A 12,508-nucleotide genomic window follows, 5' to 3' on the forward strand; every position below is an offset into this window, starting at 1 on the left:
TAAACATTCTGCCTTAATCTGACTACTAGAAGCACTTGTCCAATTAGCATATACTAACAACTATATTGTGCTGCAAATCTGTTCAATACTAAATGAACCAGGGAAGAGCTTGTGAGCACTCAGAGGTGCTGTTACTAGCTCCCTGCTTAGTTGCTTGCACTAAGCTAAAGCTCCCATGATCTTTTAATTGCATTACTCTGCAGGGAGAATAGAGAGAGATGCTCCTTCCCTTTGCTCATGCTGTTTAAGCCTGTCAGGCCTTGGCCTAGGCGTGTGCTGTTCTACAGGCAAATGAGATGGTGAGAGGCAAGAGTCTGCTAATAATAAGTATTGAATTAGTGTCATGCCAAAAGCAGTAAGCTTGTGGTGTTTCTTTGGGATGTATATAGTTGGAATGGGTTCCTGGAGAGATTAAAACTAGGACTGGTACCGTTTAGCTGATCATCAATGGTTTGTAAGTAAACTTCAGAAACCCTAAGATTAATGCAATGATAAACATCAGTAGGCAGCAGCTTGGGATGAACATTTTGTAAACTGTAGCAATGGCCACTCACTACAATAAGGACACAAGCCCTGGAGCTTGTCCAGGGAAGGGCTGTGAAGCTGGTGAAGGGCCTGGAACACAAGTCCTGTGAGGAGCGGCTGAGGGAACTGGGGTGGTTTCGTCTGGAGAAGAGGAGGCTCAGGAGAGACCTTATTGCTCTCTGCAGCTACCTGAAAGGAAGGTGTGGGGAGCTGGGGTCGGCCTCTTCTCACAGATAATTAGTGATAGGACTGGAGGGAATGGCCTCAAGTTGTGCCAGGGGAGGTTCAGGTTGGAGATGAGGAGACATTTCTTCTCAGAAAGAGCAGTCATTGGAATGGGTTGCCCAGGAAGGTGGTGGAGTCATTGTACCTGGGGGTGTTCAAGGAAAGGCTGGATGTGGTGCTTAGGGACATGGTTTAGTGGGTGACATTGGTGGTAGGGGGATGGTTGGACCAGGTGGTCTTGGAGGTCTTTTCCAACCCTAATGATTCTATGAATCAGATCAAGCTGTACCCTTAATGCAGCTAAATGTCAAGTTATGAATCTTGATCTAATTATGCAAGATGACAATAGCTTCAAAAGCTCTGAGCTTGAAAAGTATTGACTGAAAAGGAGTTGGACAACAGCAGGAGAAGAATGCAGCAGATCTGTTCACACTCCTTTGAGGTTTACAGAGTTGACTTTGTAGCTTGTACAAAGCTGGAAGCTCACTTCAAAGTGAAGTTAAACACATTTTTCAGTATATGAACTGTAATGAAGCAACCTTGAAAATCAACTTCTGTATCTTCTGGTTTTTGTTTAAATCTCACTGTGATGCTGGCTTTCTCTAAAATTTGTTTTAATTGCAATTTATACAGGTTTTGCTACTGAGACAAGGTAAAATGAAATCGCGTAGTATTTGGAGAGCAATTTACTTGGCGTTTGTCTGATCTATTTTAATTAAACACAATTTATATAGGTTTTGCTATGAGGTGAAATGGCTTGGTACTTGGAGAACAATTTAATTGGCCTTTGTTTGATCACACTTGCAGTTAATAAACTGTGATGTACATTTCATATTTAAAGGCTGGAAATGTTAAGTACCTCACAGTGCATCTTCAGTATTTTCATTACAGACATTCCAAAAAAGCCTGCTGAACTTTAAACTGGCGATTAGCAGAACTCGGGTTACAGCCCAGAAGTCACCTTCTTATGTGCACCTCTCCTCCTTTAGTAGTATTGTCTAATGTTCTGTCCATAGCTCTGTAGCAGCACATCTGAATGCTAAACAAATAAGCTATGTTTAAAAAGCTTTTTAATCTCAAACTGCAAAGTGGGGTGGGTATTTAGTCCTTGTCTGTGTGCTGGGAGATGTCTGTTCTGGAGTCAAATGTGTGATCTATAAACTTCATGTTTGGGCTCTTTTTTTCTGCAGGTAAGAGAAGATTCTTAGTCCAAACTGCGTTAAGGTAAACTGAGTGATTCATTCGTAATGGTGGAATGAAAACTTCCCTTTGGGGAATTATTCTGGAAGACACGCTATTTAACATTTATAAATCCATCTCAGTCTAAATTAATTTATTGGTGAGATCTTAGACCATTTGAATGCTAATGAGCGAGTACTCCTGAGTGGGAATACCCAGGAGTCATTTTCCTGTACCATGTTTTTTGTTGAAGCTTGAGTGGAAGGAATTACTTGATGCAGGACTGTATTGATGGTATTTATCTCAATTTATTCCATTTAATGGATTTTTGGTGTCTTACTAGATGCTGATTTAAAAATTATTTTAATTGTCTTTTCTAGTAAAATGACAAACCAGAACTGACACTGTTTACTTGCTCTACCCCAAAAAAATACCAAATAACTACACTTTGAGGACAAACTACGTTTTCTGACTTTCAGATTAAATTTTACTTATTTCATGTTATTAGTTGTCTACAGGGTTTTGGACTAGTAAAAGTCGTAGAACTTCAGGGATTGCATTGTACATATGTTCCATTTCAATGAGCTTAATTCACAGCCGTTTATTTTGCAACTGTTCCTAATCAAGTTCAATTAAATCATTATTAATCAGAGATTCAGAACGTAAATGTCCTTACAGTCTTTTGTGCTGATTTAGTTAATCCATTTTAGATCAGATTTTACAAATAAAGAGTTCTGCATGAATGTGAAAATGTAAGTGGTAGTTTTATGGGCAAGTTTGCAGCTGACTGGGAAGAACTTATCTAAGGGATTCATTAGTACTTGCATTTGGATTCTTCATCTCTTAACAAGCTGATCCTTGTTAAAATCAGATTTTCTGCTGAGACAACTTTGTCTCTGAATACAGAATTTTGTCCATAAATGAGTACACCAATCCTTGTGAATACTTGTTCCACTTCTCTCACTTTTTCATATTGATTCTCTTGTTTTGAACATGTGATATGTACGGTTTCAGCTCCTGTAACTGTAAAATTATATTCCTGCATATTGTTATTAAAGCAGTGCTATTTCCTGTGGCAGTCCCCAAATCCTGTAGCATACAATGAATTGTTCAAAGTAGAAGACTGAACATAGGTGGATATAGGCAGATGGTTATGTTAAAATGTTTCTCACTAAATGACTTGTTCCTACTCTTACAGTCCAATAATTCTTTTGGTTTTCTAAGGAATCTTCCTGAACACTTTTTCCTGGAAACAGCTACGGGTCTTAGACTCAGCTTGGTAACAGTGGTCACCACTCAGAGAAGTATAAACCAGGATTTGGTCCACGTGATAGGAGTGAATGCTTCATCTGGAGAGATCAGACAATTAGACCTTAAATGGTTCTGCTCAGAGGAAAAATCTGAACCTGAGTCTTACCTTAGAAACCAGTACTAGGTAAGCTCAGATGTACTACTAAGTGATACAGGCATATTTAAAGTTTATCTTTTCAAGCATAAAAGGGAAGGTCTTTGCATAGTACAGCATGCACCTACTGGCCATTTCAACTTGACTTTTTTTTTAAAGTTGCTTTTCACTCTACACTTTGTAAAAAAAAGTAAAAATAAAGCTTTGTGCAAGTGGCTTGCAAGGAAAGCTAACTCTTCCTGATCTTTAATGTATTGCAAAATGGTTTTAATGCAGGGCCTAATAACCCACCATTGCAAAATCAAAAGTAAAACTCAAAGGCCTGGAAACATTTAAGGTTTCACCTAGACTTATCTGATAGGTCTGGCATCAGTCATAACCCCGAAGGAAAAACTGTGCCCTAATGTTAGGGATATGGCCAGGGGAGATTCCCTGAACTCTCCTATCTTGTCCATTGTCCATTAACTATACCTGTCACATGGACAAGGGAAAATCATAAATGAAAAATATTCTTTGCAATGTGTTGATTCTAAGGTGTTGATGTTAGCAAGGTCCTTTTAACTTGCTAACAAAAGGGTTTGTTTTCAAAGGATTATTTCTGAAAACTGAGTGTAATTCAGCCTCCAGGTTTCTGTCTGGGTCTCTGTGATCCACACTTCCCCTTCTCTAAGGCAATTACTTAAACTAACCCAAAAAAAGACAGAGGAGGGGGGCAGATGAGCGTATTACTCTGACAAACCTGGAGGCAGTTCAAGCCTAAGAGGCGAAGCAATTCCCTTCAGCAGATGTAGGCACAATGATGCTTATTTAGTGGGGTCCTGTAACACCTCCTAGCTGGCTGTTCTGTGAGAGGCAGTTTGCTGGATCACAGCTGGTACTCCGGGTTGTTGAGCTTCTGACACCCGCGGTCCTTCATTCCTGACTATCCACTAGTTGTCTGGGCTGGTTGTTCCTGTTCAGCAGAACAGTGTCTGCAGTGTGCCGCTTCTTGCAGAAAACTGTAGTGGCTTGCAGGATTCTGTTACACAGGTAGACTGGAAGGCTTCCCATTCAAAACCTTTCTTCATCCAGTTTCTTCGGCACAAGACCTCAAGATAAATTAAATTAACACTTAGCTGGGTATGTTAAGCAAGTTTGGATTGTCTGATAACAGTGTCACTTAAGTACTTCACTTACCATACTTCTATTTGAATTGGATTTAACAATGTGCCCAGCACAAAACAAATTATGTGGTCTATATTTTGGTGTCTTCCCTATGACTTTCTGGGAAGCTGATGGTAGATTATTTCAGCCCAAGGACTCCAGACCTCTAAACTTCTCCTGAGGACAGCTCTCCTTTCTCAGAATCTTGAAAGGACTTTGGAAGAACTTTGATTCTCCACATTTCTCCTCTAGCTTGCACTGACCTCTCCCACACAGTGCTTTTCACTTCTCATTTACTCAGCTAAATATTATCCATGGACAGAAAATCCTTTTAAGGTCCATATCAGAGGCTTGAACCTGCAATGCAGACTGCCTATATGAATCTCTGTGCTCCCAAGCAATTCACTAAAAGACTATTAGACTGCCTGTAAGCAGGCGAGGATAATTAATGAGGTTTAATGCTTATATCCTAAGCTTTTTGAGACTGGCACTGTCTCTCCATGTGTCTGCAGTTCCTAAAAATAGCAGCAGCCTAGTTCTAGTTTCAATCTTCTGTCCCTACTGCAGTAAAACTTTGAAACAATAATAAACCAATTTAGTGAAAGCGTTACTGATCTCTTCAATTCTGCCTCCTAGTGTCTGAACATAATTGGTATTGCAATAAAATTGTGTTCACAGATCTCCAAGTTAATGCATTGACATATATAGTCTCTAGCTTTGGTGTAGAGGCAGGTAAATACTTGTTTTCTCTGTCTTTCTCTTTTGAAGTGGCAGTTTAGCTGAACCCATAGAAGTCAGAACATGCCAGCCTGGCAAGGTCTGTTTGCCTTAGTTGTCTGTATGGGCTTTATTACCCAATCTACTGCGCAAGCAGAGAAGGTAGAGGTGACCTGGAGTTAGTGATTTCCAAACAGCCTTCGCTCATTGCCAAGGCCACCAACAAACACGCACTTAATTTTATGAACTTTCTTAGAATAGTACCAAATGCAAGCTCAGATAGCACTGCTGGCTCTGTACAAGCATGGGAATTGTTTGTTGAATGTTGCTACAATAGTAATAAGTCTTTATTGTGGAGAAGACTACATTTTGCTGATGGGCTAAGATGCTTCAATGAACAGATTAGACTCTTCCATACAGTGAAAATGTGATAGTCCATAATAAGTAATTTTTTAGTATGTTCAGAAGAATTTAAATTTTTGTGTAGTAGCAATAGCATTGTTATTATAGAGAAATTACCTGTGGTTATGGGGACATTTTAATTCCTGCAAGGCATAAGGAAAATACCTACCAAACAAATAAAACAAAAAACAAAGCAAAAAAAACAAACAAACAAACAAACAAAAAAACAGTAATTTTACTATCAGATAGGAAAAAATTATTTGGATTGGGATTTTGCAGACAAAACCAAGCAAGAGATGCCAAAACTGCTGGTCTAAGAAATCAGCCTAAGCACCAACTGTATTTTGTTTTATTCAGGACATGGTAAGTATTTTGTCTTAATTCCATCAGTAAAAAAATAACAATAATAATAATAAAAAAAATCTGCAGGTAGCTTGCAATTCTTTACAAGAGCAAAGTGTTAGACCTTCAAGAAGCTTGAGTGTGTTGGAGACTTGAAGGCCAGGCTTGAATGTGGTAGCTGAGCATTAGCAAAGCAGGTGCTATCATCAGTGCAGAGCCCAGCTTTCCTTTTTGGTTTGCCCTTACACAGGACATAGGGACACTGTGCTAGTCAAGCACAGCAAATCAATAGGGGAAGATTTCTCTTTCTTTTTTATGCTGTCTTTCTGAGGAACAAATTCTGATCTGTATCAGATATCTCTGCTAGAAAAGCTTCAGCAGATGTGGCAATAAAAGACACTGCCTTCCTATTCCGGCACTGAGCTTGCAGTCTGCACTTCCCGTGCTGAGTAGCTGCCCTTTCAGACATGTCAAGCTTCTTCCTCATGTTCTTGCCTACTTCAGCATCTATCACTGCAACTGAGGGACTCTTCTGACAACATATTTTATTCTGTGCTTTCTGGGTCTTATTTATTATGTCGCACCTCATCCATTTTGCAGCTAATGAATCTATTTGAGTAATGAGTACCAGCCTGAGTAATGCTTTGCTTGGGTGGTTAACCAGACTGATCATGCAGCAATTTCTTTTCTGCCTAAAATTTACTTTCTTTAGGAGAGATCACAATAGTTTTTATCCCCACGATTCACCTCCTTTCCAAGACCCAGTTTTTTGTGCATATTTACGAAGTCATTTGAAAGACGTTTATTGAGGTGGAAGAAAGGGAAAAAACTTGTCCTCAACTCAGTACTGCAAATTTGTCATTTTTGATGCAAATGTCATTAATGCATTTTGATTTCCTCACTGTTTGCTGTTCCTTTTTTGCTGTAGCTAAGCTAAGTTTTTCAAATGAAACGCCTTGAATCTCTTTTGCATTGCTTCTCTGTTGCTATTCCGGAGGCATTGATGTCTGAATGTTTCTCAGCCCTCCTCTGTTCAGAATTGTTCTGAAGTCCTCTGTTCAGAAGTCCTTTTTATCTGAAGAGAGAGGTAAAAGGCAGGATTTGCATTGGAAGCATGAGCCTTGTCCCTGAGTCAGTGAGCTAAAATACTGTGAGTGCAGAGGCTCTTTATAGTAAAGTTGTCTGCAAATACCCATGGACATATGAAGTGGATGCTGTACTCAGCATTGGTGAGTACTGTGTCCAGTTCTGGTGCCCTGAGTACAGGAGGGACCTAGACGTACTGAAAAGAGTCCAGTGGAGGGTTACCAAGATGATGAAGGGACTGGAGCATTTCTCCTATGAGGAGAGGCTGGGACTACTCAGCCTGGTCAAAAGAAAGCTCAAGGGGGATCTCACCAATATCTATACACCTGAAGGGAAGGTGCAAAGAGGATGGAGCCAGGCTCTGTTCAGTGGTGCCCAGTGCCAGGACAAGAGGCAGTGGGCACAAACTGACGCACAGGAGGCTCCCTCTGAACATCAGGCAGCACTTCTGTGCAGTGTGGGTGACGAAGCCCTGGCACAGGTTGCCCAGAGGTTGTAGAGTCTCCTCCTTGGAGATCTTCAAAAGTCACCTGGGCATGGTCCTGGGCAGCCTGCTCTCGGTGGCCCTGCTTGAACAGGGGTTGGAGCAGATGAGCTCCAGGGGTCTCTTCCAGCCTCTAACATTCTGTGTTGCTGTGATAACAACAAAGGACATTGTTTAGCACGAGAGTGGTGGTGGCTGGTTCTTACTGTAACAGATTATTATGGACTTCCCTTTCCCCATTACTTTTCTGGTTATTGCATCCTAGAACAATTAAAAAAAAAAGATACCAAGGGCCTTTCTCTTTCCTCACCATTTTTTACTAAGTGGGTAATTATCAACTTTAACCTAAGGTCTGAGCAATTTTCACTTTGGCAGTTTCATCTCAGTAATGGGATTTGAGCTGTTGTCAAAGCTGATCTGACAACCCATGACACATGAAAGACTGCAAATATTGCAACCTAGCTATGGGAGAACTTCCTCTTTCAGATTTTTTTTTTTTTTTTTTTTTTTCCTTCCAGTCAGTCTGGATTGCTGCAGAAGTCAGCAGGGGGTTGTTCTCATTTGTTAAGTTAAAAAAAAAAAATTAAAAAAAATTAAAAAAAATAAAAAATAAAACCTCCAGCAGAAAAAGGTGTGAAGCTCTTGAATCTCTTTCTCTTGAACCTCTTCCTATGAGCACTGCATCAGTTGTGTGAAGCTTTCCTTTCCCTGCTGGCAATAGCAAGAGGAGGGATAAAAGAGGAGGGCTGGATAAATCATGGAACAGTTTAGCCTGAAAGGCTCTCTCATTCACCTGTACTCGAGTTCTTTCACCCCCCTCACCATAAAACATAATCTTTGTTCTCCAAAATCATGACTTTTTATAAGTTCTTGGAATATGACTCAGTTTTCAGTATATTAGCAAGACTAATTCAGGCTAAAATGTAGTTCTTGCCAGGAAGAATTTTCCAGGTGTTTTCATATTTCTTTAAAATTCTTCCTTTGAACATTATGATTGACAAAATTTCTGCCCGAATTTTGGAGTGAAAAGTAATGATGGAGTTGGATTTCACTGGCACCAATGAACCTAGAAAGCTCCTTTTTTTCTTCTCTGAATAGAGATTATCTATTGCTCTGTATAAAACAAGCAAATTAATAAAATGATAAGAAACATCTGCAGCATCAAACATAAATATGTAGAAGCTTATCAGAATAGACAGCAAACCATACCAAGAAGTAGTGTTACAAAACAATCACTGGCTTTTGCTTTGTGCTTTGTATTCTTTTACCTTTTACATTTTAAGGTTAAAATAATAATAATCATAATAAAAGATGCAGCTCTGCACCTGAACATTCATTGTGAAAGGTTTGTGAAATGTGCATGTCACTACCTGATTTGAATAGGAAGCCTACCACAGTCATGAGACTATGGCTGGACCTTGATGACTTGAAGGTCTTTTCCAACATAAATTATTCTATAACTTTATGACTCTGCATGCCAGAATTTAATGACAACAGACAGTAATCTCTGCGTGGTTTGGTGGGTCCCCATTTGTGCATACAGCAATAGATGTACAGTTGTTCTTGGATCCCGTCCCAATATATGTCCCTTGTGTTATTTCAAGTTAATAGATACAAAGCCCCTTTCTGCCCTTGTAATAAGGAGACTTTCAAAAGCTCTAACTGTTGGTTTCTTTTCTCTGGAAGCCTTGGGCAATGTTCCTAGTGATGTTGGTGAGATTGGAAGAAGGCCAGTTCCTTGTATTTTGGGAACTTTTACTCCAAAACTAAAAGTTTTCAAGAGAAACTGCTGTATGAGTCTAGGTAGATTTCAATATACGAACAGTAGGAGAAAGTTATGATTAATAGTTTATGGCTAAAATAGAAAAAGCAGAAGTTTAAGTTACTATGAAGCTCTGAAAATATGTCACTTTGGAAAGAGTTGGATGGTAGTCATTCTGCAGATCTAACCTGAAAATACATCAAAACCTTCAGCAAATCAAAATATCATGACAGCCAGCATTGATGAAATGAAACAGTGATGCTTTTCATCTATAAACCTTTAATTTGAAGTAATCTTGAAATGAAGGAGTTTTTAAAATGGGAATAAAACTGGAATGGTTTCATTTAGAATGCATTGAAAGAAAACAATTTTTTATTCCAACCCAAGTGATTCAGGAAAAAAAAAAAAAAAAAAAAAAAACTATAAAACTTTCTTGATTTTTTTTAAACTGTTGCCAGAAATGCTTTGCCAGATCTGTGAAATTTCAACTCCCTTGGCTTTTCACAAATTACCTGATCTGATGCCTAAACCAAGAACACTATATCTCCAGGATTCCCTTTCAGAGGGTAATTCAGAGGAGAAATCTCCAGGTTTATGATCGATAGCTATTGTTCATGTAGAAATCTAACTTTGTTTTAAAAGTCAATGACCAAAACCTAATCCAAAGCCTATGTTTCTTTGAAAGTCCTCAAAACTCTGAGAATGGGATTCAGTTCAAAGATTAGGACACTTAAATGTAGGTATCTGCCTCTACGCATTTACCCATGGGCAATGTGTCCAACTACCAACTACAGTGGATGTTTGAGGCTTCATTAGGCTGCCATCCCACAGGCCCCTGAAGTCTCCAGGTCTCTAAGACACCATGGAGTTGACAGATTTGACACTTGATTTATGGAATCCATATACCTTTATGAAGTGAGCCTAGAGGTGTACATGGCATTTGAAATGGCTTTGGATGCCCGACTATCACTGTGGCTCTTGGTCATTCTGAAAATACCACTTTACACTTTTTAAAATTTTATTTTCCTATAGTCTTTGGCTGCACGATTTGATGCTTTGTTTTTCAGACTGTCATAAATTTCAATCTCTCTCTATATGTGTGACACTCATTTTTTTCCTTCCCTTCTTGTATGTTCACCATATATTCATTGCTTAAGCCATATTACATTGAAGTTACAAACTTGAAGTAAAGGCTGTTAACTTATGAAAAACACCTGCCTAAAATATATATATTGATTATAGCCATGGATAAACATAGCAAGCAGTGGAAATTCAGTATTCCCTGTTACTTCTTGTTGTCCAGCATATTTTTAACAATACAATAGATTGTGATGATGGTTACACAGTGCTGCTGATAGCTGGCATGTGTTTTATTTGGCAGGCCCCAGATATATTATTTTCTGGACATTTTTACTGGTAGTCCTCTGCACAAAGGTTCAAGGCTGGTTGACAGTGCAGTTTGGTGTGCTGATCTTTAGTGATATCTGTAGTAGTGGAACACCTTAATAAATGCTGTTCAAGGCCAGCTTCCAAGGCTGAACATTATCACCTAATAACTTTGATCAGAGTGGTCACAAATATTTGCTTAAGTACATGCATGTGAATTCGGTCTGCAGTATTTTATTTACAGCAGTAACTGCTTGGAACAGGCTCTGTCTGAGATCTCATCTGGAAATCCAGGTTCATGGTTTCCACTAAAGTGGTGCTCTTACTGGGCTCTCCTCTTGTTGTACCTCCTGATAGTCCCCCTGTCTCTCATTCCTTCCCTTAACCTTGTGTTCTCCCTTGCTGTTTTATTTCTTAATACAAGCTTACTTCAGTCATGATCACGCCACATTCCTTGCTCTCTTGCTTCTAATCTTGCATAACAAACCATTTAAAATCTCAGTCTGGAGTACTGCCTAAGTGCTGCTCTAGCTTCCCATCAATTGAATTTACACTTGCTTCATTCAAGTGACAATTCTTTCTAATATCTTCAGCCAGGTCAAATCTCAAAACCAATACCTCATCCTCGACCTTGGTCACCCATTACAGTCTCTACCACAATCAGTGGTGCTCCTCTTCTTAAAATGCTGTCTCTGGGCTTCTGCATAACTGCTGTTAAGATACAGCCTTTCCTACCCATCCTCTGGACAAAACATTCACCCAGGTGCTCCTTTCTAGCTCTTTTGTCACTACTGCAATTTTCTACTGCTCTCCTGTCCTACTACATCGATTCATATTTTTGCTGCAAAGGTCATTTATACTGTGAGCCCTCCACTCTTGCTGCCTCCTCCTGCAATCTTGTAGCACCAAGGATAAACTGCTCTTTTTTTTCCACTTTCAAGTAGCTTCATAGCTTACTCCTCACATATCTGTCATCTGGTGTCTTGTGTTCTAGACCTGACCAGCTTTCAGTGTCAGTGATGAATTTAACATTAACCAACCTGTTGGTCTACTCAGACCACTAGCTGGCATGCAGGCAAACCCTACCTCATTGTTTCCTTGCCCTCCACTAGACGGATGCTTTTCATCTTCTCTTTTCCTTAGACTGTGACCTCCTTGGGAATAGTGATTTTATTCTGTGTTTGCATAACTCTTACTACAAAGTCCTGATCTGTGTGGCAATAATAAAACAATGGTTAAAACATTCTGAGTGTGTAGGCCAAGGAATAAGCATGTAACTTGTGACACCATTTAACTTTAGAAACCACTCCTAGGGCAAGATTTGGCTGGCCCTTCAGCCTTCAGTTCTGCTCTGTCTGCAATGGGAGTCTCAGCAGTCAGCTTGGGTACTCTGAATTGCAACCTGGCATCTACCTCCTGGCAGCGCAGTGCCCCAGTAGGAACCTAACATCAGGCACCTGCAGATAGCTCTGTGGCATAGCATATCCACTGTATCCAGTATTTCTGTATCCCGAACCCAGATGATCCAACGACGATTCTTCAGATGCTACAGCATTGCTAATGCTTTATCATATTATCAAATTTCAGGAAAATTCATTTGACAGTGTACCAATATTATGAGACATATTTAACATCACCCATATAATTGACTGTTGGCTGCATTGTTAATGTTCCCCTATCATTTTTAACATCATCTTTTAGCCTTTATAAGAACATTAGTCCCTGGTTTAAGTTCTTACAGCTGGGAAATAAAATAGCCATGAGATGAACCAGTTCAATGTGGAGGGTGTGTTTTCAGATAGCCTCTCCTTGACTGTTCACCTTTCCTGAGGCTTTGCTTACTTGGGTAGAG

This window comes from Oxyura jamaicensis, chromosome 2 (genome assembly GCF_011077185.1).
Source record: "Oxyura jamaicensis isolate SHBP4307 breed ruddy duck chromosome 2, BPBGC_Ojam_1.0, whole genome shotgun sequence".
Lineage (NCBI taxonomy): Eukaryota > Metazoa > Chordata > Aves > Anseriformes > Anatidae > Oxyura > Oxyura jamaicensis.